Source organism: Sciurus vulgaris, assembly GCF_902686455.1.
Source record: "Sciurus vulgaris genome assembly, chromosome: 17".
Lineage (NCBI taxonomy): Eukaryota > Metazoa > Chordata > Mammalia > Rodentia > Sciuridae > Sciurus > Sciurus vulgaris.
Genome location: NC_136478.1, coordinates 55,037,444 through 55,054,015, shown reverse-complemented (window position 1 = coordinate 55,054,015; position 16,572 = coordinate 55,037,444). Strand labels below are relative to the sequence as shown.

At 42.7% G+C, this 16,572-nt stretch overlaps 1 protein-coding gene and 1 pseudogene across 2 annotated transcripts in view; both read left to right on the top strand.

Moving 5' to 3' along the window:
- LOC306647876 (insulin growth factor-like family member 4) overlaps positions 1–16,572 on the top strand; it is a 467,977-nt gene that overhangs the window by 338,072 nt on the left and 113,333 nt on the right. The window lies entirely within an intron of this gene.
- LOC306647696 (non-selective voltage-gated ion channel VDAC1-like) lies at positions 787–15,885 on the top strand (annotated as a pseudogene). Its single transcript has 2 exons — positions 787–853; positions 15,137–15,885. The product of its transcript is annotated as a non-selective voltage-gated ion channel VDAC1-like (transcript).

Here is a 16,572-nt window from a genome sequence, read left to right as displayed (position 1 = left end):
CCACATTATTATGTCTAAATAATGCAGTAATAAAAAAGTCCCCAAATTCAAACTCATCCAAGTATCATTAAAAAGCCAAATTCAAAGCCTCATTCAAAACTCAAGGCAAATCTTTCCCAGCAGTGAGCCCCTGTAATATAAAAAATAAAAATTAAAAAAAATCAAGTTACAAGCTGAATGCAGCATTGAGGTAGAGAACTGACCCAGAAAGCACAAGGCACTGGGTTCAATTTCCACAACGAAGAGTAAAACCAAAAAAAAAAAAAAGTTACATGCTTCCAAGATACAAGGGGAAGGACAAGCACAGGGTAAAATACTCCTGGACATTAACCAGTGAAAGGGGTTATAGGCCCCAGCATAGGGCACACAATAAGACTTAAGCTCCCTGATTGGCACCTGGTGCAGACTGCAATGTCCAAGGGCCTTGGGCAGCCCTGCAACCCCTGCGTTGCTGTTCAAGCCCACATGGCTGCTCTCCTGGGCAGTGCAGTGATGTCGGTGGATTTCCTATTTGGTCACTGAATGGTGCCCATTGCTCTGCATGTCTGAGGTCCTGGCAGCAGATCCACTCCCATGTCTCCACCAGGCATTGCCCCATGGGGGATTTCTATGGCACCCCCACCGCTGCAGCAAACTCCAGACTGTCTTCCCAGGTTTACCATTACAACCTTGGCGTGAGCTGCCATGACCTCTTCACTGTTCCATTCTGTGTGCCTGCAGAACCAGCACCTCACAGATGCACCAAGGGCTGCAGTGGCACTAGCCTCACCTGGGCCTGTTTCAACCATGGCTGGAGCAGCCACAGAGCACTGTGTGGGAAAGCAGAGGCAGCGTCCCAAGAAGGCCCTGGACAGTGGGTTCATGGGGAAAGCCCTGAGCCCCTTTCCCAAAGCTCTCTGCCCTGAAAGGCCTGTGGAGCTTTGATGGTGAGACAGACTTGCAGGTTTCTTAGATGCCCTCAGTCTCATGGTGGTGAGGTGGTTCTGCATGCTGGATTTAGGGGTCATGGAGTCTTCCACCAGGATTTCAAAGGAAGGTCTGAGAGGCCAGGCCTTGTGCAGCAGGGTTGGAATCCCTGCAGAGAGCCCTTGAGATGTTGATGTGTGAGAATATGAGAAGGAAGCCAAAGTTCCAGTGGGGACTCCTAGTAACATGGAACATCTGCCCAGGAAGCTTCAAGAATCAGGCAAAAGCAAGCCAAGATAGAGGCCATGTGGGCTACAGTCAGCAAGGCCATAAAGACAGAACCACATAAGCCCTGTGGAGCCTCATGATGCCATGTGCCCCTGGTGCTGGATATGAAGCTATGGATGTGTTTGCCCAACTGGATTTTGGTCTTGCTTGGGTCCCACCCCTTCTTTCTGTGCTGCTGTTTCTCCCTTTTGGAATGGAAATATTCACTTCATGCCATGATATATGTGAGATCTGTACCTTGTGCTTGATCTTTACAGGGATTCACAGTCATGAGTTTACCTTGAGCCTTATTGAACACGGACTTGTTGGCAATGCAGAAACTGTTAAGACTGTGGAGAGTCCTGGAAGTGGACAGCTTTAGTCAACTTTAGTTGCTGTGACTAAAGGACCCAACAAGAACAGCTGGAGACCAAGAAAGTGTATTTGAGGTCTCACAGATCCATAGATCTTAGTCCATGGGGGCTGGTCTCATTCCTTGGGGCTTGAGGTAAGGCTGAACATCCTGGCTGCCTTGTGTGGTGGAGGGAAGCAGCTCACATCATGGTCAGGAAGCAGAGTCGACTCACCAAATGCAGATATGTACCCAAAACAACACTTCCATTTCAACCTCCTCCAGTCACACCCACCATTCCAGTTACCACTCAGTTAATCCCTATCAGGGAGTTAAATCATTGATTGGGTTAAAACCCTTACAACCCAGTCATTTCTCCTCTGAACCTTCTTCCATTGTCTCACATAAGAGCTTTGGGGGGACATCTCACATCCAAACCATAACATGGACTAAATATATTTTGCATTCTGAGATGGGTATGAGCTTTAGGGGGTCAGGGTGAAATATAATGGTTTGGATATATGGGGTCCCATAAAAGCTAATATGTACAAAAAGCAGACTGTTCCAAGATGAAATGAGTAGATAATGAGTCTTAACCTAAATAAGTTGATTAATTCATTTGGTGAATAAAGATTTTGAATGTATTAATGGGTGGTAATCATAGGCAGGTAGGGTTGGGCTATATGAAGTAGGTCATTATTGTTGTGTTCTTGGGGAATTATCCCTGGCTCCTTCCACTCAAGGTCTCTGCTTCCTGGCTGCCATGTCCTGAACTGCTTTCTTCTATCAAGCACTTCTACCATGATGTTCTGTCTCTTCTTGGACCAGAGCAATGGAGTTGGCCAACCATGAACTGAAACTCTGAAACTGTGAACCAAAATATACTTTCCCCTTCCAGGTTGTTCTTGCTGGGTCATTTGGTCACAGCTATGGCAAGCTGAATAACACACAATATGCTTGTCCATCACAGCAGTCCCTCTGTATTTATAATCAATTACTTTGTTTTATAAAGCAGACTGTAAACTATGGACCCATTTGTCTAGACTTCTGATTGATTCTCTGGGCTCCTCTATATCCTTTCAATGAATTTCTTTTCTGGATTTTTTTTGCGTGTGCTGGGGATTGAACTCAGGACTTTGTGCATGTGAGGCAAGCACTCTGCCAATTGAGCTACAATCCCAGGTCCATCTTTTCTGAATGTTATTTATCCTGATTGCAATTCAGATTCCTGAAGGAGACACAGAAATTCAGATGAAATTGAAAAGTTTTGAGACTTGAGCAATGAAAAGACTCTTGCAACCTCAGAAAACCCTTATGGGATATTTAATAGGAAAAAGCACTGTCATAAATGACTTGAGGTACAGACATTGGTCATGCATTCTGCTCATGAACACAAGCACCGGTCACAATATGCTGTGTAAATATTGAAATTGATGAGGATATACAAATGAATAAAGAGATAAATAACTCATCCCTGGACCACAGTGTCACCTGCAGAGCTGTGCTGGGGTCAGGCAGAGTGTGAATCAATGCTCCATGGGAAGGCTTCTGTAGTTCTTTTACTAGTTTGGCAGAAAGTCTTGACAGAATAGGCATGAGAATTGGAGGCTATGTATGACTTTAATTTATTCTTTCAGAGTGAATATTTGTACACTGTGCTCCAAAAATACTGGGTATCTCTTTCAGGAGTGCTGCCCTGATATCCCCTCAATAGACCTTATGTGAAAGCATCACATGGTCTTCCTGAAAACAAAAAATCATGGATTCCAGAGGCTTCAGCCCCAGGATGCTGTGTGCAGACATGAGGACCACAGTCACTGCTCCTCTCTCTCTTGACTCTATGGTAACCATGGCTTTTCTCCAGTTCCTGTCCCACATTCTCCATGAGGGGAAATGTGAAGTCTCAGAAGACTCATTGATGCAGCCAGGAACCAGTTTCCAGGAGTTTGTTTAAAGCTGTGAGCTGGTGGAGGGTGTGGGGTTGAATGTTGGAACTTCCAAGAAACATAGGAATGAGAACAAGAGAACCCACCAAATTAGCCTTGGAGAGACCTAGTGCTGAGCATGTTCCCTTCAGCCAGGGGATCTTCCCTCTTGCCTTGTGGGAAGGTTGAGCTTGTGAAGCCACAGGGAACCACAACCAGAAACTCCTTGAAAACATGAAACCCAAGTTCAATAAACACCTGGCACCATCTCTCAAGGAGAAATTCCCTCATTAACACAGGTCTACTATTTGTATGTGAATTTCAAATAAGAAGATAAAAATCTTCAGTGTAAGCACCTGTCAAATGCTGTACCCAAAGTACTCCAAAAATGATTTTATTATTTATCTGAATATCAAATGTATCTGGGCTTCTGCTGTGGTTTGGGTGTGGTTTTTTTCTCCAAAGGGTTCACTCATGGGAGGCTTTGTCCTCAGGGTGGTGGTATTGGGAGGTTGTGGAAAACCAAAGAGATGGAGCCTCATAGGAGGTCCCTAGGTCACTGGGGCTGTGCCCATGGGAGGGATTAAGGGGAGTACACTGGATTTCATGGTTGTTCTCTTTAGAAGTTTATTGCAAAAGTCCAAACCTGGCCCCATCCAGTTCTCTGGGTTTCTGTCTAGAAATGTGACCATTTATACACACACATACTCCCTTGTGAGTATCTATGATGGTGTGATGCTATGAGGGCCCTCCCCAGAGCTGAGCTGATGCAATTCATACATTTGAACCTCCAAATCTGCAAGCTTAATCAACTTTCCTCCACAAGTTTTCCTAGGTATTCCATTATGATGATGAATGCTGACTAGCAAAGTGTCCTGGGCTTTTATTTCTGGAATTTGGAAAATTCAACAAGAAGCATCTGGCTCCAGTGTCCATGAAATGACCCTCCACTTCCTTGTGAATATGAGGTCAAGGAACCCCAGTGCTACTTCAAGGAACCTCTTTAAATTAGGGCTGTGGCAGAAGAACACTTAAGAAAGCATGAATTATTTCTAGCCTGTCACACTCTTACCACCATCCCAGATCAAGTCCAGTTCAGGGCCAGAGTTAGATTTCCTCATGTGCAATCTGGTCCTCTTTAGAGTGTGGAATTCTCTGATCTGGCCGTGGAAATCAGAGAACATCACAGAGGCACATGTGGCTTCAAGCTGCACCCACCCATGAAACACTCCCTTCCCTGGATTTTCATCTTGTCTTTTAGGTGTGTTCTCTGTGTCTTCACTTTACCGGTTCCATACAGTCCAAGGCCAGTCCTAGGGACAACTTCCTCTATCCTGATCACCAAGATCCCAAAAGAATCAGTCTCAAAGTTACACTGGGCTTTAGGCAGAACCAGAAGTAATGTAGGACATTCCCCATGAAGGAAACAGATAAACCAGGTGCTGTGGCACACACCTGTAATTCCAGTGGCTCGGGAGACTGAGGCATGTGGATCATGAGTTCAAGGACAGCCTGAGCAACTTAATGAGCTCCTGAGCAACTCAGTGAGACCTTGTCTCTAAATAAAATATAAAAAGGTGTGATTAGGCAGCCCTGGTTTCAATCTGTGATACCAAAAAAAAGAAAAAGGGAAAAAAAGAAACATGACTGAAAATCGGCCCCATCACCACCCCCTTTCCTTTCTACAAAGCTGGTTTGTTTTCTTGCACACCTGTGCTCACACTCAGGGATTTCTGGTGATGAATAAGGAAGAGGGAGGAGGTGATTTGCGATTGTGGGATGGGGCTCCTACAGAAGCCCAGCACTGGAGCCAGGCCTGGTGTTCTCTGCCACTTGAGGACAATACCCAAAGTACCCCAGGAGAGGGCTGGCCAGTCTCCAGGTGAGGGAACCAGATCTATTACACATGGAAAGCTGATGTGTGGAATAGACCATGCACCCTTTGCCCACCTGGGGGCACAACTGCACCTAATGCCACACATCTAGAAATGCTCCTCCAGATTTGTGGGTCTCCTTTGGCAGAAGACTTAAGGGAAAAAAGTCCCAGATGTCAGCTGTGACTGCAAGACTCCTTCCACCACCAAGGAAGGCACAAGCTGGGAAGTCTGCTGGGCTCCAGGAAGGAGGGAGCATGGAGAGAGCAGCAGGGAGGGTTTCAGCACATGCACCTCCTGAGAGAGGACCTGCTGTGTTCCCCACCCTCCAGCTCCCCTCCCAGGTTCTCTTCCACCTGCTCTGCATCTTTGTATCTCTGAACCCAAATTACAAAAAGTCTCTCCTTTTGCTTTTCAGATTTAAAAAAGAAACAATCTTGTCAGAGAAGCCAGAGCTGATGTTCTCTGGAAGAGCCTTACAGAGAAGCCTGTAGTCCTAGGCTATGGACATGGGCAGACAGCTTTAGAGACTGTGAGTTTGGAGTCATTTCTCATCAGGATAGAATGAAATGTAAACCAGAACAAATACAAACATGATGTTTTAATTGTTCGCTTAGTTGAAAGAGATGATTTTTACTTGATGATTTTGCTTGCAAATTATGGACTTAGTTAACTAGGTCTGCACTGTTTCCTTATTTTTTTCTGCTTTACTGACTCCTGAATCAAAGAATTGAAGTTCATTTAGAGTACTGAGGGCATTAAAGCCCTCTGGCTGTTCACCTGATGATGAATTTTTTTCTCTAGCTGGATCTGTCTTCCTTTCTGGAGCAGTCATGCCCATGGCCTTCCCTTTGATAAACAGTGGGGAAAGATCTGGATCCTAAAGACAGACTTGGGTGAGGATCCAGCATTATAGGTGCTTCAGGCATGTGGCCCTCAGCCTCAGGCCACTGCATGCATGCCTTTGCAAGGCACAGCACACAGAGCACTGTCTCTTTGCTTTAATGACTTCAGTTCCCACCAAGGTAACAACCTCATGCTAGAGACTGCATCAGCCTTGACTAGGGATTGGAGAGCACATTTCTGTTCTGTCCTTGGATTCTGGCTGCAGGAGGGGTACTGAGTCCAGGCTCTGGGGCTGCAGGGAGCACAGGGAGAGCTTTCTAGTCAGCACTGCTCAGAGCAGGAGGCCAGATAAATGCCTCTCTGGACTGGGGAAACCCATGCACATTATTGACTGTCCCCAGACAAGAGAAGGGGGTGAAGGGCTTTGTTCCAGGTCCCACCCCAGGATCAGGCACTGCCAGTGCTAAGAGCAGAATCCCCTGCCCCTTTATCACTTTCTTTCCATCTGGTCCTTTTTGCTGAGGTCATTTGATGTATGTCTGCTCATTCTCTGTGATCCTTCTCTGTATTTTTAAATTTTGAAACATTACTTAAGCTAATTATACAGATAATGAGGAAGAATAGATTAGGGACCCTTGTCCAGACCCCACTCCATCTGGATTAGCAGAGCTGACACAAGGCTAAGGATCTACCTTCATCCTGTCCCTCTCAGTTATCAGAAGAGCATGCTTTCCCTCAGTTATAAACAGCAAGATCCTGTTTTCCATATGGGTTTGTAATCTCAGTGACTCAGGAGGCTGAGGCAGGAGGACTGCAACTTCAAACACAACCTCAGCAATTTAGCAAGGCCCTGTTCAATTTAGGGAGACCCTGTCTCAAAATAAAACATAAAAAGAGGTGGAGATGTGGCTCAGTGATAAAGTGCTCCTGGGCTCAAGTCCCAGTACCAAAAAAAATCAAAACAACAGACAGACAAACATGTTTTCCAAAATATTTCCCTACCATTCCAAGGAGTATGCAGAGATCCCCAAACTTGACCTATAGTGTCTGGAGGGAACAGTCCCCTACTTAAGATCTCATACATATTCCTTCTATCTTATTCATCCAGTATAATACCTAGGAACAAACATTTGGTAAAAGCACAAGAGCTATTATGGACAGAGCATGGGAATCTGTTGATCATCCCACATGTAGCATGAACCACTCCTAGTGAAAAGCTCATCAAAGGTGAACGAAGTGCATAGAAGCCCATATCCCCTCTGAGTGAGCAGGCAGATGTCTATGTCATGCTCCTGCAATCAGAGTCCAGCTTATCTCCCTCCAATAAACTCTCTCAACTGCTTTCCTTTGTCCTGGTGAATTCTTCTTACTCCCCACCCCACACTATACCAGCAACCATCTAAAGGTCCTGTGACAGACAATGTAGGAATGTATTTTATGAAAATACATTGAGAACTAGAGCTTACACAGTGAGGGCTGTTCCTCATCACATGCCCTCCCCTCCCCAGAGATAACTGCATTTACAGGGTGAAGTTTGTATTTTTCCATAAATTCTGCATAGTTGAATACATATGTGTACATACAGACTACATATTTGCTTTTTATAGGTAGACTATCATACATACCTCCTCTAAACCCTAAGTGATCACAGGTACTTCTGCCTGGTTCTCCATAATAGGGATAAATTGTAATTTATTTCATTTGACCCTTTTGAAAGTCATTTAGTTTGTACCACATTTTTCAGTCTTTTCCTAAAAATGCTGCAACAGATGTACATACATTATAACATGGACTTGGAAAGCAGCTTTTGCTACGAACAGTGAGTTTGCTCAGCTCTGATGATGCCCAAAGGGCAACTAAAGCAGGATAAAGCTTGGCATCTTGGCCTTTAGCTTACATCTGTCTCCTTTATTAGATGAAACTTTGGATCATTTCCTTGCTCAGCACTGCACAGTGTCATGGCAATCATTTTTGGAGAGGTCACCTAAAAAAAATAATACGAGGTTTATCAGTCTCAGATTTACCTAACTTCTCAACCTCCTTCAAGATTTGCAGATTTTCAGCATCCTGTTTCAGAGGCCTGGAGTGTCCCTGGAAAATTCCTGTCACTGTCCTACACTTCCTACAGCAGGAGGCAGACCCACCCCCCAAAAACAGAAGCAATCATCTATTGGAAACTTAATTGCTGCTTTCAGGATCACAGGTCTGATATATAAACACTGTGAGTGACCAACGTGGGCAGGACTGCTTATTTACGCAGACTTCACACCGCTGCACAATTCTTTCTCCATTTAACCCTAAAAACTCCTGTCAGCAACCTGAAGACAGGGCTGAGATGCTCGATCTCATTTTGCCTTCCTAACACGGTCATGTTGATTGAACATCTTTTCCTGTTCTTCACTATCACCTTTTCTATTTGTTTCTTGGAGTGAGTGGCTGGACCTGATGTGATGGCACTCCCAGAATCAGGTCCCTGATCTAGGACTCTAGTAACAGCATCTTGGGTGTACGACTTTGTGCACACATCACAGGGTTCAGTCAGTCACAACAGTGGAAGTGGAAATCGTGATGCAACTTGTGCAGGACAGATTGAGCCACATGAAAAAATAAACAAATTGTTAACAAGAAGAATGAACAATGGCATGTCCAGGATTTTGATTCTATGAATTTAAATGCATTTGGAATGGCTGTGAATAAAATTTACTAACTCCAAATGCTCCACAAGACAGTCATGTTAATAAGAGGTTTATTCCTGGAGAAGTCACTTGAAGTTGCGTAATGATGCAGATCCTGGGGCACTCGTAACTTAACTGCCTCACACAAATGTTCATCACTTCGAGGGGAGAATAATTAATATAAGATGTCAAGGTGCACCATGTTCACTAAATCATGACAAGAGAGAGTTATTCAAAACATACCTCCTCTCAAAAAGGGATGCACGGCTTGTGGGTTGGAACTCTTATGCCCTCCCTTGCAGGGCTAGGCCTAAATACTCCTTATCAAGGCAGTTGGATTCCATTTATTCTGGGTGAGTGTGATGTGCTTTGAAGGGTTTTAAAAATGTTTTTATATTTGGAGGAAAAAAGTCATTGGTAATGGGATAAATCATCTGAAACTCCAGGGAACCCCATGTGATGGCACCACGCTGCACTCTGCAGAGGTCGATAATATTTACCCAGGGGAGCACAGGCCCAAACAAGGGTGGTTACCTGTAGGGAGGTGGAGTAGCCTGGAAAAGATGAGTCATTAGGTGTGGCCTGGGAGGATTCATCTTTTCTCTTGCCCTTTTCCCCCTTCCCTCTGTTTCCTGGCTGCTATGAATGGAGAAGTGCTCCTTTGTCAGCACCTCCTACCATTTTGTGCTCCCACATCTTGGGCCCAGAGCAATGGAGTCAGCCATGTATTGGCTGAGACCTCTGAAATCATGAGCTCCAAACAAACTTATCTTCCTCTAAGTTGTTCTTGTTGGATAGTTTGGTTACAACATCACAAAGCTTACTAAAATAGAAGTTGGTACCAGGAGTGAGGATATTGCTCTCACTAGCCTGACCATGTGGTTCCAAAGCCGTTGGAAACAGATTGCAGGGGGAGTTTGGGATAAGTCAGGTTGGAAAATCTTTAGAATGCTGGAAGCAGAACTTAATAGTGACTCTGGTGGAAACTCAGAGGGACAGAATGCCAACAGGAATGCAATCTTTGTTCATGAGGTTTCAGAGGGAAATGAGGACTCTCCTGGAAATTGGGCTAGAGGCCATTCATGCTACATTCTGGCAAATAGGCTATCTACAACATGACCATGTCCTGAGATTATCAGTGTGGCTGAATATATTAGTGATGAACTACTTAATCTGTTGGAGGAAATTTCATGACAGCACATCATACAGTCAGTAGCATGGATATTGCTGGCAGTTTTTATCCAGGTGTACTGTGAGGATCAGGAGAAGAAAGCAGGGCTAAAGGATGTTTAAGACTTGCACTTCGAGTAGAAAAGGACTTGTCAGTTTAGGATCGAGGAAGTTGTACTTTACTAAAGAGATTGTGTCCTAGACATTCTTTGTGGAATTAGGGCAGAAGATGGGACCTGTTTCTTTGTTGCATTTTGGTCCTACTTTGGTTTCATCCCATCTTTCTATGCCCCTATTCCTCTCTTTGGGAATGAGAATGTTTACCCTTTGCCACTGTATATGTGTATATATATATATATATATATATATATAAAACTTGCTTAAAATATTTACAGAGTATCGCAGCCAAGAGTTTTCCTTGAGTCTTAAAGGAGATTTTGAACTTGGACTTCTGGGCAATGGTGGAATTGTTAAGACTAAGTGACTCTTGGAGATGAACAGAATGCATATTGCATTGTGACATGGACATGAACTTTTGGAGGTCAGGACAGAATGTTATGGTTTGAATAAAGGTGTACCCCTAAGTTCCTGTGTTAATGCAGAAATATTCAGAGGTGAAATTATTAGATTCTGATATAGGTTAAATGGACAGACTGTAGGCAGATGGGGCATGCTTGGAGGGGATGGATCACTTGGGGTGCCCTGGAAGGGTTCATCTTCAGTGTGGCCCCTCCCCCTCTCCTCTCTCTCTCTCTCTCTCTCTCTCTCTCTCTCTCTCTCTCTCTCTCTCTCTCTCTCTCTCTCTCTTTCTCTCTCTGCATTCTGGCTGCCATCAACAGAGAAGCATTCCTGTACCACGCCCTTCCTCCCTGATGCGGTCCTGCACCTTGGGCCCAGAACAATGGACTTAGTCATCTCTAGATGAGATCTCTGAAACCATGAGGCCCCGCACACCCAAAAAACTTCCTTCCCTAAGTTGTTTGCGTCGGGTATTTTGGTTACAGTAACTCAAAGCTGACCAAACATCCAGTCTGTACTAACAGTCCGTGTTATCTGGACCTTACCTAACCACAACACATGCTGGGAATACAGCAGGGACCTGGAAAACATTTCTGTAAATCAAAATTACTATTAGCATTTAAATAGATCACATTGCTGAAAAATCTTGATTGCCAAATATCATTATGAACCACATTTCCTCCTTATTAGTGGCTTAAAAAACACACATTTCTTTTCTTTACACACAAATTGGAACAGGTCTCAGATTGTGTCTCTTTCATGTAATTCTAATAGGTGGACAGACTTGGCCTGCAGAATGGCTCATTTGTGTTCCTGGGAAGTGGTGCTAAGTACTATTTGGGAGTCTAGACCAGGTCTTTGACTGGGACCCTAGTTCTCTCACATGGGCCTGTTTTTTTTTTTAATTTAGCTTTTAATTTTTTATAGACTGCATTTTGATTCATTGTACACAAATGGGGTACATAATTTCATTTCTATGGTTGTACACAATGTAGATTCAGACCATTCGTGTAATCATACATGTACATAGGGTAATGATGTCTCTCATTCCACCTCCCTCTCATTTTCTTCTACATATTCTAAAGTTCCCCCATTATTCTCTCATTCCCCATCCCCACCCACTATATATATCATCCTCCACATGTCAGGGAAAACTTTCGGCCTTTGGTTTTGGGGCTTGGCTTATTTCACTTAGCATAATATTCTCCAGTTCCATCCACTTATTTGCAAATGCCATAATATTACTCTTCTTTATGGCTGAATAGTATTCCATTGTGTATATATACCAGAGTTTCTTTATCCATTCATCTGTTGAAGGGCATCTGGGTTGGTTCCACAATCTAGCTATTGTGAACTGAGCTGCTATAAACATTGATGTGGCTGTGTACTGTAGTTTGCTGATTTTAGGTCCTTTGGCTATAAATCGAGAAGTGGGATAACTGGGTAAATAGGTGGGTCCATTTCAAGTTTTCTGAGGAATCTCCATACTGCTTTCCAGAGTGGCTGCACCAATTTGCAACTACACCAGCAATGTAAAAGTGTGCCTTTTCCCCCACATCCATGCCAACATCTATTATTGTTTGTGTTCTTGATAAAAGCCATTCTAATTGGAGTAAGATGAAAACTTAGAGTTGTTTTAATTTCCATTTCTCTAATTACTAGAGATGTTGAACACTTTTTCGTATATTTATTAATTGCCTGTGTGTCTTCTTCTGTAAAGTGTCTGTCCAGTTCCTTGGCCCATTTATTGATTGGGTTCTTTGTATTTTTGTTGTAAAGTTTTGTAAGTTCTTTATAAATTTTGGAGATAAGTGCTCTATTTGAAGTGCATTTCAAAAAGATTTTCTCCCACTCTGTAGGCCCTCTCTTCACATTCTTGATTGTATCCTTTGCTGAGAAAAAGCTTTTTAGTTTGAGTCCATCCCATTTATTGATTCTTGCTTTGATTTCTTGTGCTTTGGGAGTCTTGTTGAGGAAGTCTGATCCTGAGCCAACATGATGAAGATTCAAGCCACTTTGTCTTCTATTAGGTGCAGGGTCTCTGGTCTAATTCCTATGTCTTTGATCATTTTGAGTTGAGTTTTTTGCAGGGTAAGAGGTAGAGGTTTAATTTCATTTTACTGCATATGGATTTCCAGTTTTGCCAGCACCATTTGTTGAACAGGCTATCTTTTCTCCATTGTATGTTTTTGGTTCCTTTGTCTAGTATGAGGTGACTGTATTTATGTGGTTTTGTCTCTGTGTCTTTTATTCTGTACCATTGGTCTGCCTGTCTATTTTGGTGCCAATACCATGATGTTTTTGTTACTATTGCTCTGTAGTATAGTTTAATTTCTGGTATTGTTTTACCTTCTGTTTCACTTGTTCTATTCAGGATTGTTTTGGCTATTCAAGTTCTCTTGTTCTTCCAGATGAAGTTCATGACTGCTTTCTCTATTTCTATGAGGAATGTCATTAGGATTCCATTGAATCTGTATAGTGTCTTTGGTAGTATGGCCATTTTGTCAATGTTAATTCTGCCTATCCAAGAACATGGGAGATCTTTCCATCTTCTAAGGTTTTCTTCAATTTCTTTCTTTAATGTTCTGTAGTTTTCATTGTAGAGGTCTTTCACCTCTTTTGTTAGATTCATTCCCAAGTATTTTTTTTTTTTGAGGCTACTGTGAATGGAGTGGTTTTCCTAATTTCTCTGTCAGAGGATTCATCACTTATGAATAGAAATGCATTAGACAGACACTATTGAAATACATAACATAATTCGAAGCTACTTTGAAAATCTATACTCCAACAAAATAGAAAATATCAAAGTTATCATAAATTTTTAGAGACATATGATCCTCCCAAACTGAATCGGGAACATGTACACAATCAAAACAGATCAATTTCAAGCACTGAAATAGAAGAAGCCATCAAAAGCCTACCAACCGAGAAAAACCCAGGACCAGATGGATTCTCAGCTGAATTCTACAAGACCTTTAAAGAAGAAGTGATACCAATACTCCTCAAAGTATTTCAGGAAATAGAAAAGGAGGGAACACTTCCAAATTCATTCTATTAAGGCTAGTATCACTCTGATACCAAAACCAGACAAAGACACGTCAAAGAAAGAAAACTTTAGACCAATAGCCCTGATGAACATAGATGCAAAAATCCTTAACAAAATACTGGTAAATCTCATACAAAAATACATTATAGAGATAGTGCACCATGATCAAATGGGGTTTATCCCAGGGATGCAAGGTTGGTTCAACATCCAGAAATCAGTAAATGTAACCACATCAATAGACTTAAAGTTAAGAATCACATGATTATTTCAATTGATGCTGAGAAAGCATTTGATAAAATACAGCACCCCTTCATGCTTAAAACACTAGAAAAAATAGGAATAGTAGAAACATACCTCAACATTGTAAAGGCTATCTATGCTAAGCCCATGGCCAACATCATTCTTCTTCTTTTTTTTTTTTTTTTTTTTTTTTTTTTTGTGGTACTGGGGATCGAACTCAGGGCCTTGTGCTTTCGAGACAAGCACTCTACCAGCTGAGCTATCTCCCCAGCCCGCCAACATCATTCTTAATGGTGAAAACTGAAAGCATTTCCTCTAAAAACTGGAACAAGACAGAGATGCCCTCTTTCACCACGTCTATTTAACATCATCCTTGAAACACTTGCCAGAGCAATTAGACAGACCAAAGAAACTAAAGGGATACAAATAGGAAAAGAAGAACTAAAGCTGTCACTATTTGCTGATGACATGATTCTGTATTTACAGGATCCAAAAAATTCCATTAGAAAACTTCTAGAACTAATAAATGAATTCAGCAAAGTAGCAGGATATAAAATCAATGTGCATAAGTCTAAAGCATTTTTATCCACATGGGCCTTTTGACAAGTCTCCTTGGTCTTTTTTGCAGACCAACAGATGAACTTCATGAGCAATTTAAAAACTTATTTGTTTTCATACTAGGGATTGAACCCAGGGATACTTTACCACTGAGCTTCACCCACAGCCCTTTTTATTCTTTATTTTGAGATAACATCCCACTAAGTCACTGAAGCTCACCTGAAACTCATCATTCTCCTGCCTTAGACTCCCAAGGTGCTGGGATTTCAGGAATGTGCAGCTATGTCTGACTCGGGGGCAAGTTTTCCTAGAAGCTTGTGCAGTAGCCACAAATCTTATGATCTACTTTGGAAATTAGACTTGATGGTAGAAAACCATGCCATTCACATGAAACTCAGATCATTTCCAACACAGTCATCAGGGCAACCTCAGATTTAATGGGTTCAGGGGACAATTAGAATTCACTCCTCATTGGGAAAAACAGGAAGCATTTGTGGCCATCTTTCATCTACCAGATACATGGAAATTCAATATTAAAGTAAACAATATTCAGTCTTGTGCTTCAGCCCCTGTGGTACCATTGGCACTCCCACAGCTCCTGTTGCCACCACCTCTGAGTAGAAGATGGTTGTGTCTGCCACATACGATGATCTTGGCAAATGGTCCAGGAACGTCTTCACCCAGGACTGTGGATTTGGCTTGATACAATTTTTATTTTCAAAACACAATCTGAGAATTTATTGGCATTACAATCTCAGAATCAGTCAACACAGACCCCCAAAGTGACAGGCAGCCTGGAAAGCAAGTACAGGTGGACAAACACCACCTGACATTTACAGAGAAGCAGGACAGTGACAACATCCTAGGCAGAGAGGCCATGGTGGAAGATCATCTTGCTCCTGGACTGACACTGACCTTTGATTCATCCCTCTCACCTAACACTGGGGAAACATGCTGAAATCAAGACAGGATATGAGCAGGAGCACATCCACCTGGGCTGAAGGGTGGCCTCTGACATCCCTGGGCCTTCCACAGAGGCATCGGGTGCTGGATCAGAAGGCTGTGTGACTGACTGACAAATGAATTCTGAGACTGCAGTGTTCCAAGGGACCAGAACTACTTCCCAGTTGGCTACAAGGCTGACAAGTTCCAGCTTCACACTAATGTAAATGACAGAGCTGAGTTTGGTGGCTCCATTTATCAGAAGGTAAACAAGAATTTGGATACCAACTTCTATCTCACCTGGACAGCAGGAAAGGCCTGCTTTGGAATAGCAGCAAATTATCAGATTCACCCTGAAGCCTGCTTCTCAGCCAAAGTGAACAACTCCAGCCTGATAGGTTTAGAATACACCCAGATCCTAAAGTCAGGTGTCAAGCTGACATGGTCAGCTCTGCTGGATGGCAAGTAGATTAAACCCAGTGGTCACAAATTTGGTCTAGGACTAGAAGTTCAAACAGAAATGAATACTATACCTTCATTAATTTTAAATTATTTTGCACCATAGCTACCTTCAGAATTTAGTGTACCTTATAATGCTATATGTATGGGATACAAGAATTGGTAAAAATCATGTTAGACCTCAGTCAAAGAGGATTCATCTTTAAAGTATTACCATTTCACAGGTATAGAGGAAACCCAAGTCCATAAAATTTCCTTTCAGCTGTAGATTTGTGTGTAAGAGGCCTTGATGCCCCCCACTATAGATAATAGGTCTCTCTCTCTCTCTCTCTCTCTCTCTCTCTCTCTCTCTCTCTCTCTCTCTCTCTCTCTCTCTCAACTTAGAAATGCCTGGAAGTGGAGTCTGGTAATATATGGGCACTTTGTAAATGGCTCTGAGTAAATGAATGTAGTGTGACTTCCTGGGAGTCACACACTGTCTTCCTAACCCTAATGGATGAGATGCTCGTGCTTGGTGGTGTGTACAAACTCATCCGCAGGGACTTTGCATGGACTTATCTTCATGACCTTTTTCTGCTCTAATGCATCATGACCTTGTTTACACCACAAGTAGGCTTCAGGGTGTGGTTGATCTTTATTTTGTGCCATTTTGGGGTGGAGTGTGGATGTAATGAAGCATGTAATTTCAGACTTCATTCCTTTTCATTTTTTTTTGGCCTTTTCAACAGTGTACAAAACAGCTTCTAGGAGCTCCAGCTACAATCTAGGAAGAGGCTGCATGATTGTGATCCAC